Source organism: Pseudopodoces humilis, chromosome 20 (genome assembly GCF_049639895.1).
Source record: "Pseudopodoces humilis isolate 2021_Gansu_Grassland_sample_001 chromosome 20, ASM4963989v1, whole genome shotgun sequence".
NCBI lineage: Eukaryota > Metazoa > Chordata > Aves > Passeriformes > Paridae > Pseudopodoces > Pseudopodoces humilis.
Window position 1 is genome coordinate 458,629 of NC_142219.1, and position 14,076 is coordinate 472,704.

A 14,076-nucleotide genomic window follows, 5' to 3' on the forward strand; every position below is an offset into this window, starting at 1 on the left:
GGGAAATCTCTGAGCCTTCCCGTGGTGCCAACTGGAATAACTTGACCAGAAACTGCAATAAACTGGATATCAAACTACAGGGAGAGGTACAAACTTCATTAAAGGCACTAAAAGCAGGCAGGAGGATTATGTAGCAAGAGCCCCTCCCCTGCTGGGAGAGGATTCTCAAGCCCAGGTAACAGGTGCAGGCTCTGAACACCTTTCTTTGCTCTCTCCACTTTGATGTCTCTGCAGCTGCTTCTCCTCCTTTGTTTATTATTTCATTAAAAAATATTCATAACAATGAAGCGTGGTTCTGTGTACTGCCCGTGGTCCTGTCAGCATTTGGAACCACTTTTTTCATCAGTTTTCAGTGGCTGGTAAAGTCTGAGCTTCTCTCCTGTGTTTGAGTCCCAGAACAGACCCCAAAATTAAAAGGCTTTAGGACACTTCCTTATGTGTCTGGATTCATAAATTACCAAGATTCCAGGTTAGTGCTCCTTTCCTTCACCCAAATTTTCCTTGGGTGGAACATCTCCCATGTCATGAATATTTTCAGTTTCCTCTTTTGTGCATACAGAGCTCTCTCACAGCTCTCAACCTGCAATTACTGCTCTCCCTAATAAATATTTAAATGGCAGCTCAGCTTTCAGACAGAGGACACCGGTGACAAAGATCAAGCTTTCTGACCTTTTGTTAATTTGCTCACTGAAATAGGATTCCCATGGTCTCATTTTTTGTATTTAAGAGAAGAAATTTGCATACAGAGAGGGTGGTGGCTTTTCTCATTTTTTGTTGCTAATTTCCCTTTGGTGCATTTATTCTAGTAGATCTTAAAGAAAAGTCACTGGATAGTTCTATCAGTTATGCATGAGAGTATGAAAGATAGAATTGAAGTAAAAAAACCCAAACAATTTGGCTCTTTATTGGGAAATTACTTGAAAAAGAATTTTTTTTACCATTGTGGAAAAAAAAAAAATCAGCAAAAAAAGGAAAAGTAGAAATGTGCTAGACCAGTGGAGAAACTTGTTACCCCCACACTGCATTGGAAAGAAATACAAACTGGTTATGATAGCAGTGGAGAGGGAAGCTGGAAAATCTCAATTACTGCTTTGGAAGTGAAGTGATCTGTTCTGGAAAATGCAGCAGCTGCATCCCCCCAGAAACTGAACTGACAGAAGAAACAATGAGGTGTGTCCACGCCATCTCAAATCCACTGGATTGTCAGGAACTGCCAAATGGAAACTGTGTTGTGGAATTGTCAACCCTAGCTAGAAATGTTTGGTTTCTTTGTATTTGTTCTGAGCTTTCTGTGGGTATTCCACAGGAAGGAATTCCTGCAGTTCCTGGAGCACAGGCTGGGGCAGCCAAATCCTGGGAAAGCTCTGCTGCTGGCCCCATAGTTCTGGGATAGTTTGGTTTTGTTCCTTATTTTATATGCAGCCATAAATGAATGGACACAGCTATAAAGTTAATTAAAGAAGGGGCTTAATTAAGGGTTGTAATTAAACTGGTGGAGGAAATGACAATGGAATTGAAAATTCAGAATGAGTGATGTAAAGGCTGATGGTGTTGAGGCAGTAATCTGTATGAAATAATTGATTCTGTAGCCATTAGTCTTTCCTAATGAGATTAAGGACGAGGTGGCACGAGCTCACTAATGAATTTGTTTTGTGCCTTTGAAATGTGGTGTAATGGTACAAAAGTGGTGATTGTTTAACACACCAAGAAGCTCTCAAACTGCAAGACAAAGAGCATCAGGGTAATTCCGTGCTCTCAGATGTGACAGGGTCCAGGGTAAGGTTTGGCTGAAGGCTGAAACACCAACCCAAACATCCTGCGTGCTCCAGCCTCGGAGATTCCAGGAGAATCGGCTGCACAGCTTTTATTTCATCTTTTAGCAGAGGCTCCCTGGGAGCTGCTGGGGAGAAATTCTCCACAAACTCCCCCTGGGAGCGTGTGGGGATCTGAGAGGTGCAGGATTTTTCTGTGCTGTGGGTACTGAGTGGCTGATCCTGCGTTAGCACAGTGCAGGTGATGAGCCTGTAGTGTCTTCACCTAAAAATTCACAGTGCTCCCAGTCCAAGGCTTGTCTTACTGTTACCTTCCTGTACTTACTAGGGCAGTAATAAGTTGTAATAAATTGATTGTAGACAGTAAATAAAACAGATCAGCTTGGTTAGAATTAAATATGTCTTTCTCTGCAAACACCCACACAGTGCAGAGCTGCAGAGCTACTACACATTGTAACAGTGCTGATTATTTCACTAATACCGAATATTTGTACTCACAGAGAGGCAAAAGGAAAAAGACACATTAAAAGCAGAGGGAGGTCAGGAAAATCCTTTCAATTGGAGAGGAAAGATTAAAATGTGTTTTGTGAAGGATTTACTGAAGTATCTTACATTACAAGCTCCACATTTAAGAATTGCTTCAGTGGAGTGATCTAACTTACAATTGTTGACATTTTCCTTCCATGCTGAATGTTCCTGTCCTGTGTGTAACCTGGCTCCTGCTGCTTTGATCACCATGCATTCACCATTTCCAGCTTAGGACCAAAGTTAATTGCTGAGCTGTTTCTAATGTGCAGTAGAGATCAGAGAAGGCAGTGACAGCATCTTTCAGATGAGTGGATGTTCCGAGCAGGCTGGTTTGGCTCCTGTGTGGTTTGTGTCCCGCAGGGCTGTGGCAGTGCCCAGCAGGAGCATCAGCCTGGCACTGCAGCTCCTGGCAGGGATTTTCCTAGAAAGACTTTGCAGTTCTTCAGCAAACTCTCCTCCCGTGTGCTGCAGCAGTGATCTCAGGGAAGGGTCAGCTCCTCTTGCTGCTCCTCTGACCTGGAACTTTCCCGAGTGAAAACTCTAAGGAGTAACTCTATAATCTATAATCAGGACTCTATATAAACCCTATAACCAGAAGGCTTTGGCTCTGGCAGGATTTTTACCTGCATTTATAGAGACTGCAGATACCAGAGTTGTACATTTGTGAAACTGCAGGGACCTATTTATCTTTTATACCCAGAGAGCCCTAAGGGAAGGCTGGAATTCCACAGGAGTGGTAACAACTCTCAGCAAAACAACTCCTCGATTGCAAATCCTGTGCTTGAGCACCAAGCTGCAGCTGTGAATTTGCATTTTCAAGGCCTGTGCCCATCAAGCATCCCTTGCAGCAGAGCCTTTCCGTGCTCTGGATGTGCTTCAGTGCATTTGTTTGTGTCTTTAAGAAGCCATGCCATCCCTCAAAACCAAACGTGGAGAACTTGCAGTGCATGAAGTGACTTCTCAAAATAGATCTTTCCCCAGCAAAAGGCTCTGTCACCAGAGTTCTTTAGCAGCCAGGCTGCACCTTAATGAGTCAGACAGGTTCCAGGGAGGATTGAATTACGATCCTGTTCAGCAGCCACCGATTCTGCTCAGGAAAGTCATGAATAAATAAAAGCTGTGAGCTGCAGGCCCAAGCCCAGCAGACCTGAGAGGATCCATCCTTTTCTGAGCCATTTCCCATCTCCCACTTGATGCTGCCATCAGAATTAGATTTGTGCTGATGAAGACACCAAGCATTATGTAAGTAAAGGCATTTAAAAATAGGTGGCAATGTGGGGGTCTGGGTGGAAGTGTCTGTCATTAACTCCGTGCAATCTGTTCGACTGCGCCCTCTGATATTCAGCTCGTGCACACAGGATGCCATGCAGATGCCTCATTTTGTGTGTGAGGGACACTGTCCAAAGGTATTTTTAGAATTCCATTTCAGGGAGAAAATCAAGTCTTTGGAAGGACTGATTCATGGTTATCATGGTCTCCCCTGCTCTGTTCCAGGATGGTTTTAGCACAATCCGGGCCCCAGAGCGTGTTGTGCTCCCTTGGTTCAGGGACAAGGGGATCGGTGGGGCAGGTTTGGGGTCCAGCAGCTGATCTGGGTTAGTGAAACAGAATCAGGGTGTGGAAGGGAGCTGTGTGCAGCTGGGGAACGGGGCAGGGAGCTGTGAGATGCTGCTGGGGATGGCTGGGACCCCTGGCCAGCCCAGGTGCCCGGGCAAGGGGGAGCTGCAGGAGGACACTGGGGCACTTTGGCATCGCCCTGGGAAGGTTCCTTTGGCTCCGGGGGCAGCACAGGGATGTGTGTGAGCACTGCAGCCCCCGGGGGGACAGAGCTGGTGCTGGGGGACAGGGGCAGTGCTGCTGCTGCCCTGGGGTGTTGAGCAGTTTGCAGGGGCAGGAGGAGGATGCAGGAGCTGTGTTCTGCTGCTGCCTTCAGTGCTGGCTCTGGGGATGGCTCTGGGGGCTGCCCCCAGCTCTGCTGAGCTCCCTCCAGCCCCTCCAGTGAAGCCACCCCTGCAAAGGTGGGGGCTCGCCAGAATTTTATTTGCTGAGCTTAATTAGCGGGTCTTTCTACTCAGGTTTTTTATTTTCTAGTTAGAGAACCACAACCCAAATCAAACATTATGGGAAGACGCCTCACTGCTTCAGAGCCCCAGCTGCAGCACAATCTGCTTCTAGACCTGCCCTTCCAATAGCTCTAGGCACTTTGCACTTGGTTATCCTGACCTGGATCTCGCAAGAAGAGGGATGTGAGGATGGAGCTGTGAGGACTCAGTGGGAAAGCGAGGACAGAGCAAAAGTTCTCCCAGAAATTCACTGCAAAGGTCCCTCTGTGTTTAAGGAACTTTCCCCCAGTTTTTGTGGTTCTTGAGGAAGTGGCTTAAAATGCTGTGGGTGGCATGGAATTGATGTGGTGTGAGGAAGGGAAGCTGCTTCTGCCCGAGGGAGGAAGAGCTGTCCTGGATCTTCCCTGGGTTGTGGAGCTGTCACCAGCTGGGATCCTACCAGAGATCCGGGGGAGTTCTTACCCAGAGTCTGCATTTCATCTCTCTCAGTGATTCACCCTCTCCACTGACTCACTCTGCAAATGCTGCTTGATTGCTGGCCAGAACAAAAAATGCTTAGCAGAGAATTAAGTAGATTTGAGCCATCCCAAGTTGAGGATCCTTTCTCAGAAACATGTGGACTTCAAAGGATATTGGCATGAAAATGTAGTGGATTTGAGGGGGTTGTTCCCAAACCTTTTTGAAAAGGAATTTGAGAAAGTTGTCTTCACTGATTCCATCCAAAAAAGATTTGAAATACCAAATTTAAAGATCCCTATTAAGCTAAGGAGCACTGTGAGCTGAGTGGGTGAGACAGCAAAAACCCTCCAGGATTTCTAATGGTGCCTTGTATTAACCTTTGTCGTTGCTATAAAGAGAGATTCTGGCAAACTTGCAGGCTGTAGTGAGAAATATTGGACAGATTTTTTCTGCTTCCTTCTATGTCCTTACATTTCTTAGAGAAGATATTGAGACTGATTTTCACTCATTTGCCCTCTGAAATGATTTTCTTTCAGAGTTCCAGTGATGATACCATTTAAGGCTTACTTTGGAGTTTTTGGTTGGGTTTCAGTCTTGTTGCCTTCCATGACAAAAACATTTATTCGTCAGGGCTGAATCCATTGATTTAGAGTGGAGTTTATTGTGTGTAATGGATGATTGACCATCAGTTTCCTGCAGCTTTTGGGGGCAGTGCAGGGAAGATGATGTTGGGGAAACCCTGCAAGGGGAGAGCAAGTGCAAACAGCCTTGTAACCAACTGGCCACTGACTCGTTCTGTTTTATCCTGTGCAGTTTGGAAATGATCCAGCATGTCTGCAGCCTGCAGCTCCACAGAAAATATTTGATCAGACCTGGTTTATAGAAGAGAGCCAGATTTCCCAGTCTCATGTCACCACCTTAAACCCGAGGCTTCATCTCTGGCAGCTTTTAGTAAGTCCTGGCTTTGTTTTTACAGTTTTGTGGCAACATTTGAAGGGAAGTTTTGCTTTGCAATCCGTGCTGCTGCTTTGGTTCTGGTTTTTGTTGTTTGCATGGCCATGGTACCAGAGGGGTGGGGATGTGTGAGGGGGAGATTTTGGGAGGGTTTGACTCCACCCTCCTCAAGGCAGGTTCTCTGTACCGGTTCCTAAACTCCAGGGCAGCACCTGCAGGAAAGCCGTGAGCTTGTGATGCAGCCTGAGCCTGAGATGAGAGTTCAAAAGGCAGAAATGTGACAGAAATCCTGCCAGTGCCGAGCTCTGCATGCAGGAATGCAAAGTGCAGGATCCTGTGCACAGTCTGTGCTTTAATCAGCACATCCCAGTCTGGTTTGGTGCATCCCTCCTGGCCTTGGCTCTGAGTATCAGCAGAGGGTTTCTGCTTGGATTTTTGTGTGCTTGCACATGTTCTGATTTTCAGGCACCTTTTGAATTTAGAGAAGAAACTTTTAGAAGGCTTGGTGAGTTGGGTGGTCCCCAGCTCCTGGTGCTGAGTTATGAGATGTGGTTCATATCTCACCTGTCACCTTCAAAACACTTTGCAAACGGTTGCTTACAGAATAATTTAAAGAAAGTTCATTTAAAAATACCATTTTTAAACTTTGTATTCTCACTATTCTTCTTTGTACCTCACTGACCTGAAAGTAAAGGCTTAAAGCTCTGCTTTAAGGGCCTGATGTTTGAAGCTCGAGGTTCTAAATTTGGTGCTGGGTTTATCCATTTGAAGGATATGAGTTTGATTGCATCAGAAGTAATTATATTTAATATGACAAGAGAAAAGTGCATAAATGTGATATTTTGAACGGCTGTTAATACCTTCTTTGCATCTCTGCTTGTGAAAAGAATAATTACATAGTGATGTGAACTGAATGTTAAGGTCTGCTGAAAGACATTTCTGGTAAGAAAGAAGTGGTGTCAATGGTTTAATGCCTCAGTTTGGGGAGGGAGGGTGATGCTTGCAGAGCCTGGCCCAGCACCCTGCCAGAAACCCAGCCTGGGGCCAGTGGGGATTTCACTGTGATTTCTTTCCCACAAATAATTGCTGCCTTCAGGAGACACGAAGTGTTGCAAAGAAAAAAACTTTGGTTTGGCTTTGGGTGTTGGGAAGAGAGGAGAGGAACGATTGTTTGCTGCTCCTCTGAGTCCATCCTGCACTGCCCTTGCAGAAATGTTGATTTTCTGTGTTTGAGGGAAAAGTTGTCTCCAGAATCTAATGGTGGTGAGATCTCCTCGCTGGCTTCCATTGAAATTTCCTCCCAGGTGGCTGCACTGGTAAATGTTTTCCTTTCTCAATGGTTCCAGACACATTCAAAGCTTTTACCTGAGAGGCAGTGGGTGGACGAGGGGAAGGAGTCGTGCTCAGCACAGCAAGCAGATAATGAGCTATATAAATAATTAGCAGCACATTTTAAAGATGCTTATATGGAGCCAAAAGCATCTTGGCTTGAGTTCCCAAAGATGTATCTGAGACTATTCATTCCAGCAAGGCAGATAGAATTTAACTCTTGCTCTGAGTGGTGTTCAAAATTCAGAGGATGTTGTGAGCTCTGTTCATGAAGAAGCAGAACGTGACACGCTTTAAGGCCACTCATGAACGTGTTCTGAAGCTCCCTGGTTCCTGCTCAAGCAGCAGATGACATGTTTGGTGTCGTTGCCATGAAGATTTGCAGTTCATTCCCCACAGGTAAAGCCCCAGAATCAAAGTGGCACAGGCACACAGAGAAGATGAGTGCAAACACTTCAAACATTCTGCTGTAACATTTCAGTTAACAGAAGATAAAATGCAATTCTAGAGCTAACCCATATTTGTACAGATAACTGGAAGATGCATTTGAATGGGATTTGATCTTTTGCAATAATCCCAGGATAATGGGATTGATGGAGAGTTACTGGGATGAGGAAACAGGGCTGGAGCTGGATCTGGGATGGGATGAGCCATTATCTCTCCATGAGCTGGCTGCTGAGGGCAGGCAGGATTCCCCTGCCCTGGCAGGAGGCTCTGAGGAGGCTTTTGGGCTCCCAGCTGTCACTGAAACCCTCCCAGGTTCTGCCCACGAGGCTCTGCTGTGGTTCTGTGCCTGTGACCCAGCCCAGGGCTCTCCTTGCACTGTTCTGGCTGACTGACTTCTGGATTTTTAAATCCCATTTGTTTGTTTATGGCTGTGTGAGCACATTCTCCTCTAATTGCTGACTTGTGTGTCATTAAAAATGGTCTTCATTCCTTAAATTTAGTTCAGCTTTCCAGGTGAGGCGTTAACAGGTGCTGGCACAGCTCTCCAGGCCTGGTCACATCTCAGAGGGGACACTGCTGCACGCTCTGGGGCAGATAAAGGTCAAAATAATATCCAGAGAGCAAGACCAGCATGAATGAAATGGTTGTTGAGTGTGGGAGTTAGTGAAATACATAAATGTGGCAATGAAATCTGCATGTGGCCATCCCTTCATGGAGCTGTCAGTACCTGCTGACACTTTAAATGAAGGTGTTCACAGCCTGTCTGTGGTGTGTACACATCAGCACAGACATCAGGGGCTGGACTCCACACAAACAGTCATTAGCATATTTTAAACTTTCCTGCCCTGACTGCTTAAATACATTTGCATTAATAGAAGGATGAGACCTACTTCATGATACTCCCTGCATGACAAAAGCTAAAAATAGTTCTATTAGAACTTTGGCTGCAGCTCTGCGAGATTTTAGCAGTTTGGGGGAGAGGAAAACACTTTTGAAAGGTTATAATTACTGAGTTATGTGTTGTTGGGTTTTTTCCTGAAGTATACCAAAATAACACGAAGAAATTGGGACAAGCAGGCTTTTTTTGTGCCGTGGCATTTCGAGGGTTGCAGCCTGGCTTCCCACTTGAGGTGGGGGTGGGCTTTGCTGGTGCCTGCTCCCAGCAGCTCCCCTGGGCAGGGATCCAGTGGAAAGATGATTGCACAGGAGGAGAATTCTCTTCTGAATGCACAAAGTGAGGAGCTAAGCCTACCACTGTCTGATGCTGAAAGGAATCCAGCACGGAGTAACTTTATGTGAGAGTGTAAATTGTGTTTAAATAGCTGGCAAGTTAAAAATTCAGATGAATGCCCAGAAAAAGCTGTGGTTTGAATGCAGTTTCCTGTTGTGGTGGGACATGAGATTTTAAAAATAAAAACAATTCCTGTGTGGCAGCAGAGCAGCCCTGGAACCCCGGGAGTGCTGTGCTGGAGGAGGAGAAGGAAGCCAGGCTGCTGTAAGTGCAGGAAAGGGTTAACACACCTGGAGCCTGGGATGTGCACAGCGACCTGCCAGGGCCTGGGATGTGCACAGCGACCTGCCAGGACCTGGGATGTGCACAGCGACCTGCCAGGACCTGGGATGTGCACAGCGACCTGCCAGGACCTGGGATGTGCACAGCGACCTGCCAGGACCTGCTGCTCCCAGCTGGGAGGAGGTGTCAGGGGTGGGGCTGCTGGGGCTCCGGAGGGGTCAGCACGGGCGGGAGGTGAACAGCTGGAACAGCTGGAGCAGCCGGAGCAGCTGGAACAGCCGGAACAGCCGGAACAGCTGGAGCAGCCGGAACAGCTGGAGCAGCTGGAGCAGCTGGAACAGCCAGAACAGCCGGAACAGCTGGAACAGCCAGAACAGCCGGAACAGCTGGAGCAGCCGGAACAGCTGGAACAGCCAGAACAGCCGGAACAGCTGGAGCAGCCGGAACAGCTGGAACAGCCAGAACAGCCGGAACAGCTGGAGCAGCCGGAGCAGTTGGAACACCTGGAGCACCTGGAACACCTGGAGCAGCTGGAACAGCCAGAACAGCTGGAGCACCTGGAGCAGCTGGAGCAGCCGTGCTGGCCCTGCCAGCCCAGCTGGGACTGAGCACAGCCAGCCCAGCACCTGCCCTTGGTGGCAGAGGAAAGGGAGCAGCTGTGAGAGGAACCTCGTGGGCAGCTCCTGGGAACGGCTGCTCTGCTTCCCTCGGGAGCACCGCTGCTTTCTGCAGCTGCTGAGGGGTTCAACAATCACCTTCTGAGCATCTTCAGAGGGGAAGGAAAGCAAGCAGGGTGAAAAGGAGATGGTGCTGCGGCAGATGTGATTTAAATATCCCTGGGTGCCAGAATGGGAGGCATCAGGGTGATCCATGACCCTAGCAGGGAAGATGGAGCAGAGTATTACGGTGAGCTGCTGGGCTGGTGTGGTCTTCAAAGCCCTTCTAGAGTTCTCACCAGGATTTTTGACAGCCAATGGTAATTTTCAGAGACTTTGTCTGCAGTATTTCAGCCTGGCTAAATACCCCATGTGAGAAGCTTATTCATATTTTTGAAATGGCCTTTGAGACCATTAAAATCTGGCTTTGAAAGCTCAATAGAACAGGTTTTTATACCCTTATTTCTGGCATGACATTTTCTGTTTCAGCACTTAGGCTGGTACTACTCCATCAGTTGGCTTCTAGTAGAAAATACAGATTGATTTGATTTTTAAAGGCGATCAAGATCTTTTAAATTTCAGAATTTTACCAATCCAAAGGCTCAGTTCTGAGCTAATTGCATCTCAGCTGTGATGTCAAAGTTTTCCTCCCTGTTTCCATCCTCAGCTGTGCTACTGGAGAAGGAGCTCTGTGTGCTGCCCACGGTGGGGACAGTTCTGAATGCAGCTAAAATCAGCATTTCTGTGCTAAAACCCTCTGTCTGCTTTTATCAGCACTTTTCTCTATTGGCGCAGTGATTTATGAGACAAGGGAGGATGTTTGGCACACTCTGGCCTGTATTTCCCTGCTAATCCTGCTATTCCTGCTGTCCAGTGTCTTTGGGGATGCAGCTGGGGGAGGAGGAAGGGGCACAATGCCTGCCCAGCCCTGGGGCTGTGATGGGAGCCTGGGCTGGCTGTGTTAGCTCTGGTGCTGGAGGAGGCTGGATTTGCTGGTTTTAGGGAGCCTGGGCTGGCTGTGTTAGCCCTGGTGCTGGGACAGGCTGGATTTGCTGGTTTTAGGGAGCCTGGGCTGGCTGTGTTAGCTCTGGTGCTGGAGGAGGCTGGATTTGCTGGTTTTAGGGAGCCTGGGCTGGCTGTGTTAGCTCTGGTGCTGGGACAGGCTGGATTTGCTGGTTTTAGGGAGCCTGGGCTGGCTGTGTTAGCCCTGGTGCTGGGACAGGCTGGATTTGCTGGTTTTAGGGAGCCTGGGCTGGCTGTGTTAGCCCTGGTGCTGGAGGAGGCTGGATTTGCTGGTTTTAGGGAGCTTGGGAGGGCTGTGGCAGCTCTGGGGCAGCACAGGCTCCAGAGCTCTCGACCAATTTCACAGCAAACCTGATTAAGCTGTTAAATTGCAGATCACTCCTGACAGTAAATTAATTCTTAATCCAAGTCCTGCTCTGCACTACACTGGGAGACTTTTGCCAGGAGGCCAGTGGCTTGAAAATGGGTAATTAAATTCTGCTGTAAATACATTTTTATCTACCCTTCTGCTTGCAGGAGCTGGCAAACAAGCATGAGCCATTAATTAATACCTGTAATTTGGTTTAGTTGGAATAAGCCCTGCTCCTGTCAGATTCTGAAATGTAAACCAAGGTTGTGAAGCTGGGAGTACGTAAAAGATAAAGAAGACTGACCAAAATGTATTCATAAGAGAATCTGTTCCTGTTTTTCTCCATAAATATATTGTGTAGTTTGCAAATTTGGAGTTGACAAATTGACAAATTGACAAGTTGACAGGGGACAGGGGACACAGGACAGGGGACACAGGACAGGGGACACAGGACAGGGGACACAGGACACGGACAGGGGACACAGGACAGGGGACACAGGACAGGGGACACAGGACAGGGGACACAGGACAGGGACAGGGGACACAGGACAGGGGACACAGGACAGGGACAGGGGACATCTCTTTGGAGCAGGTGCTTGCCTTCAGTAGCTGTTTGCAGGCAGCTCAGTTTGTGTTTCCCCTTGGCAGAAAACCCAGGGGGAAAAATCCACTTTCACAAAACATCTCCAATACAGAAAATTGCTGTGGGTTTTCCCCACCCCATTTCCCTTTGCTGCTGTGTCAGCAGCTGGAGTCTGGAGGCTTTTGGGGCTTTTTGACTTCAGTTTTGGATTTTAATTTCAGTTCTATTTCTCGGATCCTAGCTGTGAGTGCATCTTCTCATCACGTGAACCAGTTTAGGTTGGCAGATGAGCTGGGCTGTACCCTGTGCAAGATCTCAACTGTTCAGATGCTGGAAATACTCCTGAAATAGGACTGTGTCCTTATCTAGAAAATGAATAAGGCTGCAGTCCTCCCATGCAGCAGCATTTTTAGCACATTACCATATAATTAATCTTAAAAGCAAGACAAGCCCTGGAGTGTGAGTGGGAAATCTCTACCTTTGGGGAAAGGTAACACCACATTTAGGGAGGCACTGGGAAATCCGTGTTAAATCACAAGGAGTGGCTGAGCACCACGTTAGATGTGCTAATTTAGAAATTTCACCTGGTGTTACAGGGGTGAAGCCTTTTTCCCTCAGGTCAATAAAAACATTTGAAGCCACTCAGGAATCTTGCCTGTCTTGGATGCTCAGGAAAGTCATCCATGCTTTAGCCATGAAGTGGTTTTGGAGTGAAGTTCCTGTCACAGAAAGCATGGACTTGGTAATGGCAGAGTGTTCTGTGAATTCTTCTCAGAAGGAGGAGTTAGAGCTAAAAATTAAAAAAAAAAATCAAAAGAAGTGTTTTAGTCGCTGAAATTTGCAATGTATTTAGTGAAATTTGCTGGTGTTTGAGTCCAGTGCCAGATTCAATTTGCAGATTCAGATTTATACACTTTAATTTATTTGAAGTAAGAGATGTGCAGTGGTCAATATTGAAGTATGAGGATGGCTTTGGAGATGATCAGATGTTTTTTCCAGTTTTTATTTTGTGAAAATTCAAAACAACTGTTTCAGCTTGAATAGTAATTTAAAGAACAATCTGAATTGTCTGAAAATGTATTTAAAGTGGAGTAATTTTTCTTGTGTATTGCAAAAAGTAAACGTGATTTTTGGGAACACTCTGTTTGTGGATACGTGGTACAAAAATTAAATGTATGGAAAAGGAAAAGGCTCCACAGTTCCAAAGTGCTGGTGAAATAAGAAGCTACAGAAGCCCTGTAGTGATGTGTTTGTGAGCATTTTCCAGGGCCAAGCTGGCAGCTGTGCTCTGTGACTCACGAGGAGTCCTCTGGGCTTGGTGCTGGTTTCTCCGTCTGGTTTCCATCAGCCTGTCCTTCTCCAGGCTTGGTGGTTCCCCGAGAGCTGTGGGGCAGGAGGAGGGAGCTGTCAGCAGGTCCTGGTGCAGGTCCTGGTGCAGGTCCTGGTGCAGGTCCTGGTGCAGGTCCTGGTGCAGGTCCTGTGCAGGTCCTGGTGCAGGTCCTGGTGCAAGTCCTGGTGCAGGTCCTGCTGCAAGTCCTGGTGCAGGTCCTGTGCAGGTCCTGGTGCAAGTCCTGCTGCAAGTCCTGGTGCAAGTCCTGCTGCAAGTCCTGGTGCAAGTCCTGCTGCAAGTCCTGGTGCAGGTCCTGGTGCAGGTCCTGGTGCAGGTCCTGGTGCAGGTCCTGCTGCAAGTCCTGGTGCAGGTCCTGGTGCAGGTCCTGGTGCAGGTCCTGGTGCAGGTCCTGCTGCAAGTCCTGGTGCAGGTCCTGTGCAGGTCCTGCTGCAAGTCCTGTGCAAGTCCTGGTGCAGGTCCTGGTGCAGGTCCTGGTGCAGGTCCTGTGCAGGTCCTGGTGCAGGTCCTGTGCAGGTCCTGGTGCAGGTCCTGGTGCAGGTCCTGGTGCAGGTCCTGGTGCAGCTGCAGGTCCTGCAGGGCAGCAGGGAAGGTGCTGATGATGCATGAGAGAGGCACAGGAGGAATTCCCACCGTGTGGAGCTGGGCTGCTCTCCAGGGGGGCTGGGAACAAACAGGGTTCAGGTTTTCCAGCTGCAAACAGCAGGAGTAGAATGGTTATTTCTGCCAGGGAGAAACAGCTCCAACATTTTTCTTCCCGATTTTCTTCCCCCACAATTCTTGTTTTGAATCTTTTCTTTAGAGCATGGCAATAAAAGTGTCTCAAGTAGGTTTGATTCGAGTGACATTAATATCTCCCAGCCTGTAAATGCCTCTTCTGGTTCCAAAGCAGGCTGAAAAATCAGAGCCTGGCTCGAGCTGTTAGAACACACGCAGAGATCTGTGAGGAAAAATGATCCTTCCTCTCCGACTGCAAAACCACAGAAAGAGGAATAACGACAAAAGCTATTGCTGAACAAAACAAATTATTTTTGGAAGGCTGTTCTCTTAGC

At 47.6% G+C, this 14,076-nt stretch overlaps 1 protein-coding gene across 8 annotated transcripts in view; it reads left to right on the forward strand.

The window, feature by feature from the left end:
• The window catches only part of RIMBP2 (RIMS binding protein 2), a 100,533-nt gene that overhangs the window by 18,717 nt on the left and 67,740 nt on the right, over positions 1-14,076 (forward strand). For all 8 annotated transcript variants that reach the window (XM_088065103.1, XM_088065104.1, XM_088065102.1 and 5 more), the window contains exon 2: positions 5,636-5,773. The gene's annotated coding sequence lies outside the window, so the exon portion shown is untranslated. The remainder of the gene's footprint in view (positions 1-5,635; positions 5,774-14,076) is intronic.